Source organism: Chiloscyllium punctatum, chromosome 30 (genome assembly GCF_047496795.1).
Source record: "Chiloscyllium punctatum isolate Juve2018m chromosome 30, sChiPun1.3, whole genome shotgun sequence".
In the NCBI taxonomy this organism is placed as follows: Eukaryota; Metazoa; Chordata; class Chondrichthyes; order Orectolobiformes; family Hemiscylliidae; genus Chiloscyllium; species Chiloscyllium punctatum.
In genome coordinates, this window is record NC_092768.1 from 34,328,379 (window position 1) to 34,346,193 (window position 17,815).

Consider the following 17,815-nt stretch of genomic DNA (forward strand, 5'->3'; position numbering starts at 1 on the left):
ATCGCCAAAAAAATCACAATCTTACACCCCAAAGCTCCAATTATGCCAATATTCACAGACTATTAGAGCAGACATTTTTAAGTGTATCCTTCCATAAGAGATGGCGACTTAGTGGGGATGTCACAGAGTTTCTCATGGCAGGCGAATGATGCGGGACAAAATAAGTTGCTGGAAAAGCCCAACAGGTCTGGCAGCATCTGGGCAGAGAAATCAGAGTTAACGTTTTCAGTTCACAGATGCTGTCAGACCTGCTGAGCTTTTCCAGGAACTTCTGTTTTGTTTCAGATTTACAGCATCTACAATTCTTTCAGTTTTTAATGATCTGGACACATGGGGTTGCACTCCCTAATGACAGCAAAGTTTGAATTCAAAATAAATCTGGAATTAAAAGCCAGTTTAGATTAGATTACTTACAGTGTGGAAACAGGCCCTTTGGCCCAACAAGTCTGCACCAACCCTCCGAAGAGCAACCTACCCAGACCCATTCCCCTACATTTACCCCTTTGCCTAACACTACGGGCAATTTAGCATGGCCAATTCACCTAACCTGCACATCCTTGGATTGTGGGAGGAAACCGGAGCACCTGGAGGAAACCCACACAGACACTGGGAGAATGTACAAACTCCACACAAACAGTTGCCCGAGGCTGGAATTGAACCTGGGTCTCTGGCACTATGAGGCAGCAGTGCTAACCACTGTGCCAACGTGCTGCTACTTAGTAGGGGTTTAGTAGGGTCATTCTCAGTTGTTATGATATAAAAACAACTAAACCACCAATTACTTTTAAGGGATGAATGTTCCAAACTTTCCTGGCCTGAGCCGACATATAAATCCAGACCCGCTGAAATTGCTGGACATCAGTTGCTGACCTAGCCCAAATGGCCACATGACTTAAATGAATGAAAAGATTTTGTGTCCAAGGAAGCTTCCAAACCCCTGCCACATGTGATATTAGGCAGCAGATGAAGCTACAGAATACACAGCAAAGGCTGTGGATTCTGACAATATACTGGCACTGATGTTGAAGACTTTTGCTTCAAAAGTCGTCATGTCTGTCATCAAACTGTACGAGTACAGCTATCTCAGCCACTAACACCACTGCAGGAGTTCCTCGGATAACTGTCCTCAACACAAACATTTTAAAATGCTTCATCAATGACCTTCTCTCCAACTTAATATCAGAAGTAGGGACATTTTTAGTACCAATTGTTACACCTCAGACACTGAAACAGTCCATGTATTTGTATATCAAGAAACAGGTACGACATGAAAGTTTGGGCTGGCAGGTGGGAAGTTAGATTCATGTGAAGCAAGTCTCTCTCAGTCTGACCTGTATCCTATATTGGCACTGTCCCTCAGTGAGGGAGCTGTGTCCTGTACTGACGCTGTCCCTCTCAGTCTGTGCACTGTATCTTGTACAATACTGTCTCTGTTAGTCTGTGAGCTGTATCATGTACTGACACGCTCCCTCTCAAGTCTGTGAGCTGTGTCCTGTACCATAGAATTTTCCATGGAAACCCTGCAGTGTGGAAACAGGCCCTTCAGCCCAGCAAGTCCACACCAACACTCTGAAGAGTATCCCACCTAAATCCGTTCCACATTACTCTACAATTACCCCTGATGAATGCACCTGACTTACATATCCCTGAACACTGTGGGCAATTCACCTAACCTGCACATGTTTGGATTGTGAGAGGAAACCAATGCAAACACAGGGGATAGAATGTGCAAACTCTACACAGATAGTTACCCAAGGCTGAAATTGAACCCAGGTCCTGGCACTGTGAGGCAGCAGTGCTAACCACTGAGCCACCATGCTCTGTCTCTCTCAGTCTGTGAGCTGTGTCCTGTACTGACACTGTCTATCACAGTCTGTGAGCAGCAACCTGTACCAATGCTCTCTCTCTCTCAGTCTATGAACTGTCTATTGTACTGCCACTATCCTTCACAGTCTGTGTGCTGTCCTGCACTGACACTGTCCCTTTCAGTCTTAGCTGTGTCCTTTACTGATACTATTCCTCTTGAGTCTGTGAGCTGTGTCAAGTATTGATACTGTCCCTTTCAGTCTGTGAGTTGTGTCCTTTACCAATACTGTCTCTCTCAGTCTTTGAGCTGTATCCCTGTACTGACAACATCCCTCTCAGTCTGTGAGCTGTGTCCTGTATTATCATTCTCCTTTTCAGTCTGTGAGCTGTATCATGTACTGAGACAGTCTCTTTCAGTCTGTGAGCTTTGTCCTGTGCTGACATTGTCCCTCTCAGTCTGTGACCTGTGTCCTGAATTCTCACTGTCCCTCTCAGTCTGTGAGCTGTGTCGTGTTGCTGTATTGTCTGTTTCAGTCTGTGAGCTGCGTCCTGTACTGACACTCTCCCTCTCAGTGTCTTTTACTGACACTGTCCCTTTCAGACTATAAACTGCATCCTTGAGGGCAATGACTGTTTTCTCTGTACAATATGTCATGTTAGCTGTGAATTCTTTTCTATGGTCCCAATATTGCTCGTAATTCAAAAACACTAATAGTTTAAGTATTATTTTATGATTTCTACAGTTTGGTTGTTATAGTAAGTTAACATGGTAAGAAGAAGCCAGTATGAGAGTAACACAGGAGACTTTTTAAATCAGTTTCTACAAGGTTGGAAACCAGCCAGGAATGATTTTGAGCCTCAACTGTGAGGTAATTAGAGAATAAGGAATTAATTAATAGATATTGGTGAAGACTGAATGCATAACCTACAACAGTATGTCTGTGATGTTTTATAAGATTATATCATTTTAAGTGTCTATTTTTACGTTTTGCTGCATAAAATGGTGATTTTTCAAACACAGAGATAAGCAATGTTGAGAAAATGAAACCTTCATAACTGACCTTTTGGTTATTTTAACCAGTTTGTTCAGAGATGTACAACATTAGTCCAGGCAATATTAGACAACAATCAGATAGAGAAACATTCTGATACGTTCTGAGACATTACTGTAGGAGAAAGTGTTCACGAATTTGGGAAAGTTTTAGAAATCAATCATAAATAAACAGACAGTTAAGTTAATCAATGAGTGTTTGATAGTTAGGCTGATTAGAGATAACTTAAAAAAAAAGTTAAAGATATGAAGTTGAACTTTAGAGAAGACACTTTCTTAACCTATTATATAGCCTTGGGGAAAGAAGAGAATTTCACAATTCACTTCAGCCCCAACAACTGAAATCATCAATGTCTGACTCATTCTAAAACTAGTGACTTTTCTCTTTTTACTTCTACTTAAAAATTAATCTTCTATCATTTTAACTTCTGTACCTTTTACTGTTCAGTCAATATTTAAATTTATCAACTAAGATGTTTGCTCTTGCCTTATGTTTCATTTCAAATGAACATAAATCTTTTATTTTTGTGGGTTCAGTGAAGGTTAAAACATGAAGTCAGATAAACTGTACCATATAAACCATTACAATAGTAACATGACATGTGTAAAAGTCCCATTACCTAGCCTGTCATTGCCCTTCATAGCTCATTACCCATTGACTCAATTTGGATATCCTAGTACCAGCCTGGCACTGTCCCACCCCCTATCACCTCCATTACTCACCTGCAGAGAGCTCTTCCCACAGAAATCCCAGCACTATCGGGCCAATCATTTGACTTCAATTGACAGCCTGTGGGGAGAAATTGGTGGGAAATTATTTCCCACCAGATTGTCTCAGTCTGTGAGCTGTGTCCTGGACTGATATAAACTATGTTTCTGTTCAGTCAGTTACTTTCATACTGATTGATCCCAAAATATCATTGACAAAACAAAAAGACTTTAAGAGTCATCAGTATCCAGAAAAATACACTCAAAAAACATACCCAAATATTTTGAATGACTGTCTCACAGCATCAGGAATCCGGGCTTGATTCCACCCTTGGGCAACAGTCTCTGCGGAGTTTGCACATTCTCCACAAGTTGGCATGGGTTTACTCCATGTACTCCCATTTCCTCTAACAGTCCAAAGATGTGCAGGTTAGGTAAATAGAGTATGGGGGTGTGTCTGAATGGGATGGTCTTCGGAATGGATGGGCAGAATGCATGTAGGGATTGTATGATTTCACATTCTAGGGATTCCATGATTTTATTCTATGATTCCAGGAATCAATCTATTGAAGCTGCTACTCATCCAATGAGATCATTGCTGATCTTTAACTCCTGTTTCATATTCTTCAAAAATAAAAGATCAATCTTAGACTCCACGCTCAAACTGTCCTAACAATCACAGACCTTGAGAGGAAACATTATTCGGTGAACATGTCATGTAAAGGAAAATAGTGACATAGTGGTGATGTCACTGTGCTTGACATCCCAGGGTAATGATTTGGGGACATGGGTTCACATTCCCTTGTGGCAGATAGTGAAGTGTGAATTCAGTAAAAGACTGGAATTAAAAGTCGGTCTATTGCTGACGATATCAATATGGTTAGTTTCAATCTCACTCACTGATGAAACCTTCCAGTCTTTCCTGGTCTGGGTCTACATATGACTTCAGATGCACAGTAATTGTCTGATGGACAATAGATGTTGACCTAGCCAATGATATCCACTCTCCATCAATAAAATGAAGTATTCTGAGTGGAAATGTGTTTCCTGCCAAGCATGATTTCAGGATCCATTGAGGCAAATGAATGCACAGGAAAGGAATAAGGGAGAAAGTGAAGAGCTGATGCTTCCTGATGAAGAATTTATGCTTGGAACGTCAACTCTTCTGCACCTTGGACGCTACCTGATGGGCTGAGTTTCCAGCACCACATTTTTTGACAGCAGAAGAATGAGCCCTGACAACATCCTGGTAGTAATGCTGAAGTCATGGGCTCCAGACATTGTTGTGTTCCTCATCAAGCTGATCAGTATGGCTATTCCAGCCACAGTACTGAACTGCTAAAGCTCCTCAGAGTAATAGAACATAGAACATAGAACAGTACAGCACAGAACAGGCCCTTCGGCCCACGATGTTGTGCCGAACTTCTAACCTAGATTAAGCACCCATCCAAGTAGTGTTGTATGTCCCAGCATTTCCAGCTGCTTAATCAAGGGCATTCCCCTCATCATAAAGTCCAAACTAGGGGTACCTGTTGATGGATCTTCAGACCTCAGACATTCAAATAGTCCATGCATTTAGACAGCTAGAGATGGTACTGCATGAAGCTCTGGGCTGGCATGTGGGAAGTTACATTCATAACAAACATGTACCAGACAAAGCCCATCTTCAACAAGGCAGAATCTCAACATATTTCATTCACCTCATCATCTTACATTCACAGGAATTGCCATTTCTGAATCTTCCACTGCCAGTATTGAGGGAGGACCAGAAACTAAACAAGACCAGCCACTGTTGCTTTAAGAATAGTTCAGGGGGTGGGAATTCTGCAGTGAGTAACTTACCTCCTGGCTCACCAAGGTCTGTTCATCATCAACAAGATGTTGTATAATGGAACGTTGTCACTGCTCACCATGTTCAATGGACTCTTGGTCAGTAGAATCTGGATTTGCTGCCTCAATTCTCCTTATCAGTCAGGATCTACAAGGCCTCATCTGTTGACCGTGGTGACTATGAATCATCTCACTGACCTCCCGGCCGCTGGTGAAGAAGTCAAGTGGCAAGCTGATCTTCACAGTAACAGGATTTGAGTACAGGAGCAGGGATTGTTGCAATTGTGTTGGGCCTTGGTGAGACTACACCTGCAGTATTGTGTGCAGTAAAGGTCTCCTGATCTGCAGAAGGATGTTCTGGCTCTGGAGGGTGTTGTGTAAATGACCACAAACTACATGTAATGCTGCTACTTATTGAGAAATCTCACAATACTGAAACAATTATTTAAATTTTATTGACTGTAGCAACCAAAATAAGATGCCGCAAGTAAGCAAGTTACATCTCACAACACAAGTTCACTGTTACCTAGTTAATGGTACAATTTAGCTATGATTCCAACCAACAGTTTCTATCTCTCAATGTGTCCAGGGTTCAATCGTAGTGCATGTTATTCTCCAGAATTCTGCTGCCATGGAATTCTGGAATTGAATTCTTATATAACTTTCCATCCATCAATTTTGTGGTGTGACATTTTTGATGATCCTTTGATTCTTTCATTCCCAGTATTACATGTCTGCAGACTGCCTTCTTCTCAGAAGTTGCTTCCCTGTTCCTTTGCTACATTTGGCAGTGACTGACTGCAATTTCCCTTCCCACGTGGTTAAAGATGCCCTCCAACGCATCTCGTCCACATCCCGCACCTCCGCCCTCAGACCCCACCCCTCCAACCGGAACAAGGACAGAACGCCCCTGGTGCTCACCTTCCACCCTACAAACCTTCGCATCAACCAAATCATCCACCGACATTTCCGCCACCTCCAAAAAGACCCCACCACCAGGGATATATTTTCCTCCCCACCCCTTTCTGCCTTCCGCAAAGACCGTTCCCTCCGTGACTACCTGGTCAGGTCCACACCCCCCTACGACCCACCCTCCCATTCTGGCACTTTCCCCTGCCACTGCAGGAACTGTAAAACCTGTGCCCACACCTCCTCCCTCACCTCTATCCAAGGCCCTAAAGGAGCCTTCCACATCCATCAAAGTTTCACCTGCACATCCACTAATATCATTTATTGTATCCATTGCTCCCGATGTGGTCTCCTCTACATTGGGGAGACTGGGCGCCTCCTAGCAGAGCGCTTTAGGGAACATCTCCGAGACACCCGCACCAATCAACCAAACCGCCCCGTGGCCCAACATTTCAACTCCCCCTCCCATTCTGCCGAGGACATGGAGGTCCTGGGCCTCCTTCACCACCGCTCCCTCACCACCAGACGCCTGGAGGAAGAACGCCTCAACTTCCACCGCGGAACACTTCAACCCCAGGGCATCAATGTGGACTTCGACATCTTCCTCATTTCCCCTTCACCCACCTCATCCTAGTTTCAAACTTCCAGCTCAGTAACTGTCTCCTTGACTTGTCCGGACTTGTCCGACCTGCCTGTCTTCTTTTCCACCTATCCACTCCATCCTCTCCTCCTTGACCTATCACCTTCATCTCCTCCCCCACTCGCCCATTGTACTCTATGCTACTCTCTCCCCACCCCCACCCTCCTCTAGCTTATCTCTCCATGCTTCAGGCTCACTGCCTTTATTCCTGATGAAGGGCCTTTGCCCGAAACGTCGATTTCGCTGCTCGTTGGATGCTGCCTGAACTGCTGTGCTCTTCCAGCACCACTAATCCAGTATTTGGTTTTCAGCATCTGCAGTCATTGTTTTTACCCTGTGTGTCACCCTGCCTACCTATAATAGGCCCACACAGAACATAGGAAAGTAAACTTGGCCAAACTATACCAAAACACCCAGAATGCCACAGCAGGGATCAAGCAGGCTGTCAAGTGAAACCAGACAGCACTCGCAGACAAGGGAATAGACTTCCTAAAATCCACGAACAATACCAGATCAACCACAGCTGTCCCAAAGCCCTGAGGTATCAAATCTACACAAAAGAAAGGTCAGACAGCGAGGCACCAAAGGACCTTGCTCCCAGGACAGGAACATGGAAGCACCTTACTCACCTAGAAGACTGGAATCTCCTGACCCATTAGTACTGTCAGGATGTGTATTGTATTGAGAATCAGGGCATTCATCTGATAACTGTTTTCCAATTAGCATCATTGTGACTAGATCGCTCCATTCTCAGATGCATTGTATCTTTCCCCATTTCTAATTAATCTTAGAGTACAAGATTATTATAAAATATGGTTTCTTCCTCAGCTGGAGAAGAGAACTCTTGATCTATCCGCACAGACTGTCAGCTCTGTGTCATCCTATTGTGTGTCAGTCAATTTCTCTTCTAGCCATATGGCTTGTAATAAACAGCTTGTCAATTTCACCCCATCTGGTTTGTGTGGTCTCTGCGTTATTGGGCTAATTTCTCCAACATTGTGTTTGGAGACACAGCTTTCCCAAAGTTAACTCCTTAAGTGCTTCTGCAGGGCAGTAAGTTGTCCTTGTGGCATAAGGCAGCCATTTATCAAGCAGTTGTTAAAACAGTTTTGTTCATATATCTTTGACTCCTTTACCCAGTCATGGCTAATTTTGCTGTCAATTCCCACATAACTATTTATCCTTATCCCTTAATACTTTATTCTGGACCGAATTGTTGCTGCCTCTTTCAATCTATGCACAGTTATTAAATGTCTGAACTTTAAACTATGACAAGGGAGAACAACAAAAGTTCATTAGACTGATGCAGGAAGGATAGTTCCAAAGACTGAGGTGTTCAAAACCTCACGTTCTAAGGATACAGGATAGGTCTTTTACAACTGGGAGGAGGAGACGTTTCTTCATTCAGAGGGTGGTGAGCCTGTGGAATTCTCTGCCACAAAAAGAGGTTGAGGTCAAAACATTGAATGTTTTCAACAAGAAGCTAGATATATTTCTTAGGGCTGGAGTAATCAAAGCGTAAGGAGCGAAAGCAGGAACAACAGAGTTGGATGACAAGCCATGATCTCACTGGTTAGTAGAGTAGGCTTGAAGGGTTAGATGACAATTCCCGCTCCTGTTTTCTATGTTTCCATGGCTTCTAATGACATCACCACATTGAGTCAAGCTGAATGCACTACTCAGCAATAACACTTTTAGATCCAAACACCTTATACGTCGTAGTGCACAAGTCAGACATGTGTTGAAATACTCCCCATTACCTGGATTGAATTTCATAGAACATAGAACATAGAAACGTACAGCACAGAACAGATGTTGTGCCAAGAATTATTCCTAATCTAAAATAAAAATAACCGAACCTATGCACCCCTCAATTTATTGCTGTCCATGTGCAACTCCAGCAGTCGCTTAAATGCCCCAATGACTCTGCTCCCACCACCAGTGCTGGTAACGCATTCCATGCATTCACAACTCTCTGCATAAAGAGCCTACCTCTGACATCTCCTCTATACCATCCTCCTAATATCTTAAAACTATAAGCCCTCGTGCCAGTCAATCCTGCTCTGGGGAAAAGTCTCTGGCTATTGACTCTATCCATGCCTCTCATTACCTTGTATATCTTGATCAGGTCACTTCTCTTCCTCCTTCTCTCAGAGAGAAAAGTCTGCGCTTAGTCAACCTCCCTCCGTAAGACAAGCCCTCTAGCCCAGGCAACATCCTGGTAAACCTTCTCTGCACCCTCACCAAAGCCTCCGTATCTTTCCTATAATAGGGTGACCAGAACTGGACAGAGTATGCCAAGTGTGGTCTCACCGGGTCTTGGCGAACTGCAGCAAACCCTCGCGGCTCTTAAACTCGATCCCCCTGTTAATGAAAGCCAAAACACCATATGCTTTCTGAACAACTCTATCCACTTGGGTGGTAACTTTGAGGGATCTATGTACTTGCACATCCAGATCCCTCTCTTCCTCCACACTGCCAAGAATCCTGTCTTTAATCCTATATTCAGCATTCAAGTGCAACCTTCCAAAATACATCACTTTTCATTTATCCAGGTTGAACTCCATCTGCCATTTCTCAGCCCAGCTCTGCATCTTGTCTATGTCGCACTGCTGTCTGCAATAGCTCTCGATACAATCAACGGCACCTCCAATCTTTGTATCATTTGAAAATTTACTAACTCACCCAACAACCTCCTCATCCAAGTCTTTTATAAAAACTACAAAGAGCAGAGGCCCAAGAACAGAGCCATGCAAGATACCACTCACCACTGACCTCCAGGCTGAATACTTTCCATCTACAACCACTCTCTGCCCTCTGTCAGCCAACCAATTTTGAATTCAGACAGCCAAATCTCCCTGTATCCCATTCCTCCTGACTTTATGAATGAGCCTACCATAGGGAACCTTTTCAAATGCCTTGCTGAAATCCATATACACCACATCCACTGCTCAACCTTCATTGACCTTTTTTGTCATCTCATCAAAGAATTCAATAAGATTTGTGAGGCATGACCTGCCCCTCACTAAGCCATGCTGACTGCCTTTAATCACACCATGCATTTCCAAAGTCATAAATCCTATCTCTCAGAATTCTTTCCAGAACCTTGCTGACCACAGATGTAAGACTGACGGGTCAGTAATTGCCAGGGATTTCCCTATTCCCCTGCTTGAAAAGAGGAACAACATTCACCTCCCTCAAATCCTCTGGTATGACTCCCATGGAGAGTGAGGAAGTAAAGTTGCATAGCAACCTCCTTTCTTGCTTCCTGGAGCAACCTAGGTCTGGCCTATCAATCTTAACGTTGACCAAAATTTCCAGCACATCAACTTTATCAATCTTGATCTGTTCAAACCTGTTTCCCAGCTCCTCAAAGTTCTCATTCACAACAAGGTCCCTCTCCTTACTGAAACCAAAGCAAAAAACTCACTCAGGGCTTCACCTATCTCCTCAGACCCTATGCATAAGTTCCCTACGCTATCCCTGGCCAGCCCTTCCTTCTCCCTGATCACTCTCTTATTCCTCACGTATGAGTAAAATGCCTTTGGGCTCTTCCTAATCCTTCCTGCCAAGCCTTTATCGTGCACCTTCTTGGCTCTCCTCAATCCATTTCTGAGCTTTCTCATAAGCCTGTAATCCTCTAAAGCTGTGCTCGATCCTTGCTTCCTCCACTTTATGTAAGCTGCCTTCTTCCTCTTCTGTTCTCGTCATCCAAGGCTCCTTAACCTTACCCTTTCTTGCCTGTCCCAGAAAATAAGTTTGTTCATCACTCACAACAACCACTCCTTAAACAGTCTCCACATGTCTGTTGTACCTTTTCTGTGGAACAATTGCACCCAATCTGTACTTTCTAACTCCTGTCTGGTAGCGTCATAATTTCCTTTTCCCCAGTTAAATATATTCCCTTGGTAACTGCTCTTTTCCCTCTCCAAGGCTGTGATAAATGTGAGGCAGTTGTGGTCACTGTCACCAAAGTGTTCTCCCACCACAAGATCTGACACCTGTCCTGGCTCATTGCCGAGTACAAATCCAAAATGGCCTCTCCCCTTGTCGGCCTGTCTACATACTGAGTATGGAAACCATCCTGAACACACCTGACAAAAACGGCTCCATCCAAACCATCTGCACTAAGGAGGTTCCAGTCGATATTGGGAAAGTTGAAGTCACCCATAGTAACAACCCTGCCACTTCTGCATTGTTCTAAACTCTGCTGCCCTATGAGTTCTCCCTATTACTATTAGGGGTGTCTGTAGAAAACCTCCAATGAGTTGGCTGCACCCTTGCTGTTCCTAACTTCCACCTGTACTGACTCAGTAGACAAACTTTCCTCAATAACCTGCATTTCTGTAGCTGTGATGCACTCTCTGATCAGCAATGCTGCACCCCTCCTCTTTTTCTACCTTCCCTGTTCTTTTTAAATGTTCTAAACCCTGGAACATCTAGCAACCTTTTCTACCTCTGTGAAATCCACATCTCCATTATGGCCACAACATTATAGTCCCAAGTACTGATCCATGCTCTAAGTTCACCACTCTTATTTCTGACACTCCTTGTGTTAAAGCAGATACACTTTAACCGATCCCTTTGTTTCATCATGTGAAAAACCTTCCTGATAGATTCACTACATCCTGTCACTGTCCTATCTACAACTATTCCCCTCTCAGATATGTAGCTCTGGTTCCCAAACTAGTTTAAACCGTCCCAAACCACACAAACAAATCTCCCACACAGGATATTTGTGCCCCTCCAGTTCAGGTGCAACCTGTCCTTCTTGAACAGGTCCCACCTTCCCCAGAAGGCAAAGGTCTAAATACCTGAACCCCTCCCTCCTGCACCAGACTTGCAGCCACATGTTAAGCTGAACTCACTGACTGTTCCTCACCTCACTGTCTCGTGGCACCAGTAGCAAACCTGATATCACTACTTTATTCATCCTGCTCTTCAGCTTCCAACCAAGGCCTCTGTAGTCGCTTTTCAGATCTTCCAACCCTTTCCTGGCTATATCATTGGTGCCAATACACTGTACCACAATTTCTGGCTGCTCACCCTCCCCCTTCAGAATCCTGTAAAACCAATTGGCAGCATCCTGGATCCTAGCACCGGGGAAGCAACATAACTTCTGGGTATCCTGTTCCTAACTGGGACTGCCATTTCACAGTATAGCAATGCATTGTACTGCTTGCTGATGATTTCCCCGTGCTCCTGTGGTGAAAATGGAGGATTCCCATTTTCTATTGTCAAATGGAGAATTTGCAGCTTCTTTGTCTATGTTTGGGTTATGCGGTCTACTACAGCTTAATAAACGTTTTGCATTGTCTTTAGGATCTTTACTGATTAAAACTGCTGCCTGTGATTTTAAGACTGAGGGTCAGGTTTCCCTTGAGGAATTATGGCAATGCATCTTGTATATGATACAGTTTCCACTGGGTACCAGTGGTGAAAGGAGTGAACATTGAAGATTGTGAATTGGGTGCTAATTAAGTGGACTGCTTACTCCTGGATGGTATCAACATTCTTGAGTGATGAATATTATAGAAACTGCATTCACCCAAGCAAGTATTCCATCTCAATTGTACCTTGGAAACAGTGAACAAGCCTCAGGGAGACAAAAGGTGAGTTTTGTTTCCATAGAATTCCTAGCCTCTCACCTATTCTTGTAGCTATGGAATTTATATGGCTGGTTCAGATCAGCTTCTGGTCAATGGTTACTCCCAGGATATTTAAAATGGTGATATTCACACTGCATGACTTATACACAGACAAATATAACAAAGTTCAAATATATGAATTTATATTATATGCATCAAGTCCTCTTCAATTATAAATTTAAAGCAACATTATTTCTTTATTAAAAGAAAACAAAAGAACCGTAGATGCTGGAAATAAGAAGCAGAAACAGAAATTGCTAGAAAAGCTCAGCAGATCTGGAAGCATCTGTGGAGTGGGATCAGAATTGGGTCCAGGAAAGGTCACTTGTCCCGAAATGTTAACTTTGATTTCTCTCCACAGATAATGATTTTATTAACTAGCTAGATTTTATTTTAGTAATTATAAGACCATTCCTGTTCAATTTTCCATCTGAAGTGAAAAGAGCTCCTTTTATAAAAGTTGTAATTGTTCAATGCAATAATTGAGAACCGGGAAATCACTGATCCAGTCATGCTGGTCAAATATTTCCCTCATTTAGAGGCTGGCATTTTATGAGGTGACAATGATATGATCATGAAAGATTTTCTATCTTCTTGTGCTTTTCAGAATGGTTTGTACCTTTAAAAATGCACATTGAGTGTTTTTATTTGGAGCTCTTTCTCAGATTACTGTGAAGTGGTTTTGCTTCAACTCAGCTTTGTGAATTCTTTCAAACTTTATTTTTTGACAAATGAAATGATACTTTCAGGTTGCAGGTAAATGACTCCAATCATTTCATATTTCTGCATTACAGGGAAATGACTCCAATCAACTTGTACTTATGCAATATGAAGATGTGTCTTTGTCCTGTTTCGTTCCACAATCCTGTGATTCCTGGTGTCAATTGGTTGATGTAAGTTTGGTAATAAATATTCATTCGTATTGATCCACCTTGTGGTTCATTGCTAGTGCATATTATTTCTCTCTTCAAATGTCACAATATCAGTCCATTTTACATTATTTCAGTCTGTCTCACCATTATCATCTTCACTGCTGTCATGTGAATCCCCCTGTAGAATGTGATATGGCATTTTATAAATATTTTTTGTGTTATTTTAGAAGTTTTTTTCATGCTGTTTTTCAAACAGCTGTGCATGTCTGGAATCCATTCCTTAGTGCTGTTCTGCAGATTAGTTACTGCACATTTGACATTAACACACTCACACAATACTCCAATATCACACACACTCACTTTAAAATAATGGGTCTGAGTGGGTTACTCTTCAGAGGGTCGGTGTGGACTTGTTGGGCCGAAGGGCCTGTTTCCACACTATAGGGAATCTAATCTAATCTAATCTCATCAAAAGTTCAATGTGGGTTAATGTTTGAAGATTTTCATTTATCCTCCATTGTGAGATGCTGATGTCTCAAATGTTGTCTAGACAATCACATTGAGTTTGCTTCAATATTCATAAGCAAGGGCATAAATATCTACAAAATAAACCTAATCAACTTGCTAGTCTCACCTGTAGTTGTCTTTCACCAGAACAGACATCAATGCCAACTTGATATTTTGCATCGAACTGCATCAGAATGGAATAATTCTAATTCCCATCTGACTGTGCTTTTCCCTAAAACTCTATCTTTTTCCGTTAATCACTTCCTCATACTCAGAGCCATTTCTTGATTTCAAATTGCTGAAGACTGACATCTGTAATGCTGGGATTTGCAGATGGAAGCCAGGATGGTTCATCCACTCGGTATTGCTGGCTAAAGGTGATTGCTTGTAAGTGCTGGTTTGCTTTAATATACTGAGCTCCTGCATCATTGAGGTTAGGAATATTTCTGGAGCCTCCTCTTCCAATTAGTTGTACAAGTGGCCACCAGCATCCACGACTGGATGTCACAGGATTGTATACATAGGTTTCTGATCATGTCCCACTCTAAAATGGCAGGATTTCTGTTATCCCTACTGCTCCAAGTGAACAGATTGACTCACCTCTCCATGTCTAGCTTCAGATTGTTTCTGGGAGTTTCAAGTATGTATTTAGACAGCAGCTGAATCCCAAGACACTACATGTATCTCCCACCTTCCGTCCTCCTCTAACCAAAACAAAGGACTCTTGTGTATTGCTAAGGTACGGTGTTTCAAGGGATATTTCTTGTGTATCCATGATTGAGTAAAAGTTTACTATTAGTTGGCTAATTGAATAAGATGATAGAGAAGTATAGAAATTATTTAACTCATAAATTTGTATAAACTATTTAAATAAGTAGAGGTGACTGGACAGATGATGTGCTGTAGCTGTATGATGTGGGACCTGGCTGATCCAATTGTAAACGGCAGTGACCACATCTGCAGCAAGCGTTGGTTGCTGAAATAACTCCGGATCAGAATTGATGATCTGGAATCTGATGTTCAAACTGCAGCACATTCGGAAAGGGGAAGAGTTACCTGGACGTTTTGTTTCAGTAGATGAAGTAATTCAAATTCAGTTAGTGATCAGGAACAACAGAGTGTGACTGTAAGCGAGGCAGGTAGGGGGATCCTGAGTTCAGGAGTGGACAAACCTCAGCCCTTAATCTTGTCCAACAGGTATGAGATTTTTGCTCCCTGTATGGATGAGGAAAAGGGCTGTGGATAGGATGTGCCAACTAACCACGGCACCATGTGCAGAAGGCCATTTAAGAGGGGGGAGCAAAAAGCCAATAGTTGTTATGGGGGATAGTATCCTTTGCGAGCCAGATCGTGTGTCCTGCATGGTGTGTTGCCTGCCTGGTGCCAGGGTGCAGGACATCTCCGACCGGCTCGAAAGGATATTGGAGTGTGAGTTGTTGTGGTCTACGTTGGCATATACAACGTAGGCAAGGCTTGGAAGGAGGGCCAGTTTGGGAGGTATCAAGCATTAGGAAGGAAATTGAAGAACAGGTCCCCGAGAGTCACAATCTCTGGATTACTGCCCGAACTGTGTGCTAACTGGCAGAGGGATAAGAAAATTAGGGAAGTGAACACGTGACTAATAGACTGGTGTGGGAAAGAGAGATTCCATTTCATGGGACATTGGCATCAGTTTTGGAACTGGGGTGATCTGTACCGATGGGACAGTCTCCACCTGAACCAATCTGGAACCAGTGTTCTGGTGAAAACGATAAATTCGGTGGTCACTCGGACTTCAAACTTGTGAGTTGGGGAAAAAGGGAAAAGGAAAGCAACAGGGAGTATGGAGTCAAGTAGAAAGATAAGCAGCAGGTTAGCATGTGTGCGGGTTTTAAATTCGAGGCAGACTAGGAATGATGCAAAAAGGAAGGATAATTTAGGATATACTACTAGAGGTGATGGAAATCATGAGGATAAGACAATTAGCATGAAGGTGCTTTACCTGAATGCTCATAGTATTCGTAACAAAGTAGATGAATTAACAGCACAAATCATCGTGAATGATTATGAGGTGGTAGGCAACACAGAGACGTGGTTGCAGGGGGTTCAGCACTGGCAGTTAAATATCTGACGATTTACAACTTATCGAAAAGACAGGGAGGTGGGCATAGGGGGTGGGTTTGCCTTTTTAGTTAACAATGAAATTAAATTTATGGCACTGAATGACATCAGGTCAGATGATGTGGAGTCTGTGGGTGGAGTGGAGGAACCACAAAGGCAAAAAAAAATGGGAGTTATGCATAGTCCTCCCAGCAGTGGTCAGGACCAGGAGTAGGAGATGTACCAGGAAATAGACAGGGCATGTCAGAAAGGCAAGGTCATGGTGATCATGGTATGCAAATTGACTGAGTGAATAATGTTGCCGGTAGATCCAAAAGAAGGGAATTCGTGGAACGCTTACAGGATGGCTTTTTGGAACAGCTTGTGATGGAGCCCATAAGGGAGCAGGCTATTCTGAACTTAGTGCTATGTAATGAGTTAGACTTTATAAAAGATCTTAAAGTAAGGGAACACTGAGGAGGCAGTGATCATGATATGGTAGTGTTCACTCTGCAGTTTGAAAGGGAGCAGGTAAACTCGGATGTAATGGTGTTACAGTTAAATAAAGGTAATTACAGGGGCATGAGAGAGGAACTGATGAAAATTGACTGGAAGCAGAGCCTAGTGGGGAAGACTGTAGAGCAACAGTGGCAGGAGTTTCTGGGTGTAATTGAGGACACAGTACAGAGGTTCATCCCAAAGAAAAGAAAGATTATCCGTTGTGGGGGTGGGGTGGGGGTGGGGAATCAGACAGCCATGGAAGTCAGGAAATGTATCATTGAAAAAGAGAGAGCCTATAAAGTTACTAAGAGCACTGGGAAATCAGAAGATTAGGAAGACTACAAAAACAAAGCAAGAAATAAGGAAGAAGACGATCAAATATGAAGGTAAGCTAGCCAGTAATATTAGAAATGATAGTAGAAGTTTCTTTCAATACATAAGAAACAAACGAGAGACAAAAGTAGAAATTGGGCTGCTTCAAATTGATGCAGGAAGGCTTGTGATGGGCGATAATGGAAGATAGAACTTACTAAATACTTTGTATCAGTCTTCACAGTGGAAGACATGAGTAATATCCCAACAATTAAGGAGAGTCAAGGGGCAGAGTTGAGTATGGTAGCCAATACAAAAGAGAAAGTGCTAGAAAAGCTAAAAGTTCTAAAAATTGATAAAGCTCCTGGCCCCGATGGGCTACATCCGAGAGTTCTGAGGGAGTGGCTGAAGAAATAGTGGAGGCATTGGTTGCAATCTTTCAAAAATCAATGGAGTCAGAAAAAATCCCAAATGATTGGAAAATCGCTGTTGTAACTCTCTTGTTCAAAAAAGGATCAAGACAAAAGATGGAAAATTATAGGCTGATTAGCCTAACCTTGTTTGTAGGTAAAATTCTAGAATCCATCATTCAGGATGTGATTACTAAATTCTTGCAAGGGCAGGGTCAGATTAGAACAAGTCAGCATGAATTTAGTAAGGGGAGGTCGTGCCTGACAAAACTGTTAAAATTCTTTGAAGAGGTAACAAGTAGGTTAGACCAGGGAAATGCGATGGATGTTATCTACCAAGACTTCCAAAAGGCCTTTGATAAGGTGCCTCACGGGAGGCTGCTGAGTAAGGTGAGGGCCCATGGTGTTCGGGGTGAGCTAATGGCATGGATTGAGGATTTGCTGTCTGATAGAAGGCAGAGAGTTGGGATAAAAGGTTCTTTTTTGGAATGGCAGCCGGTGACAAGTGGTGCCCCACAGGGTTCAGTGTTGGTGCCGCAGCT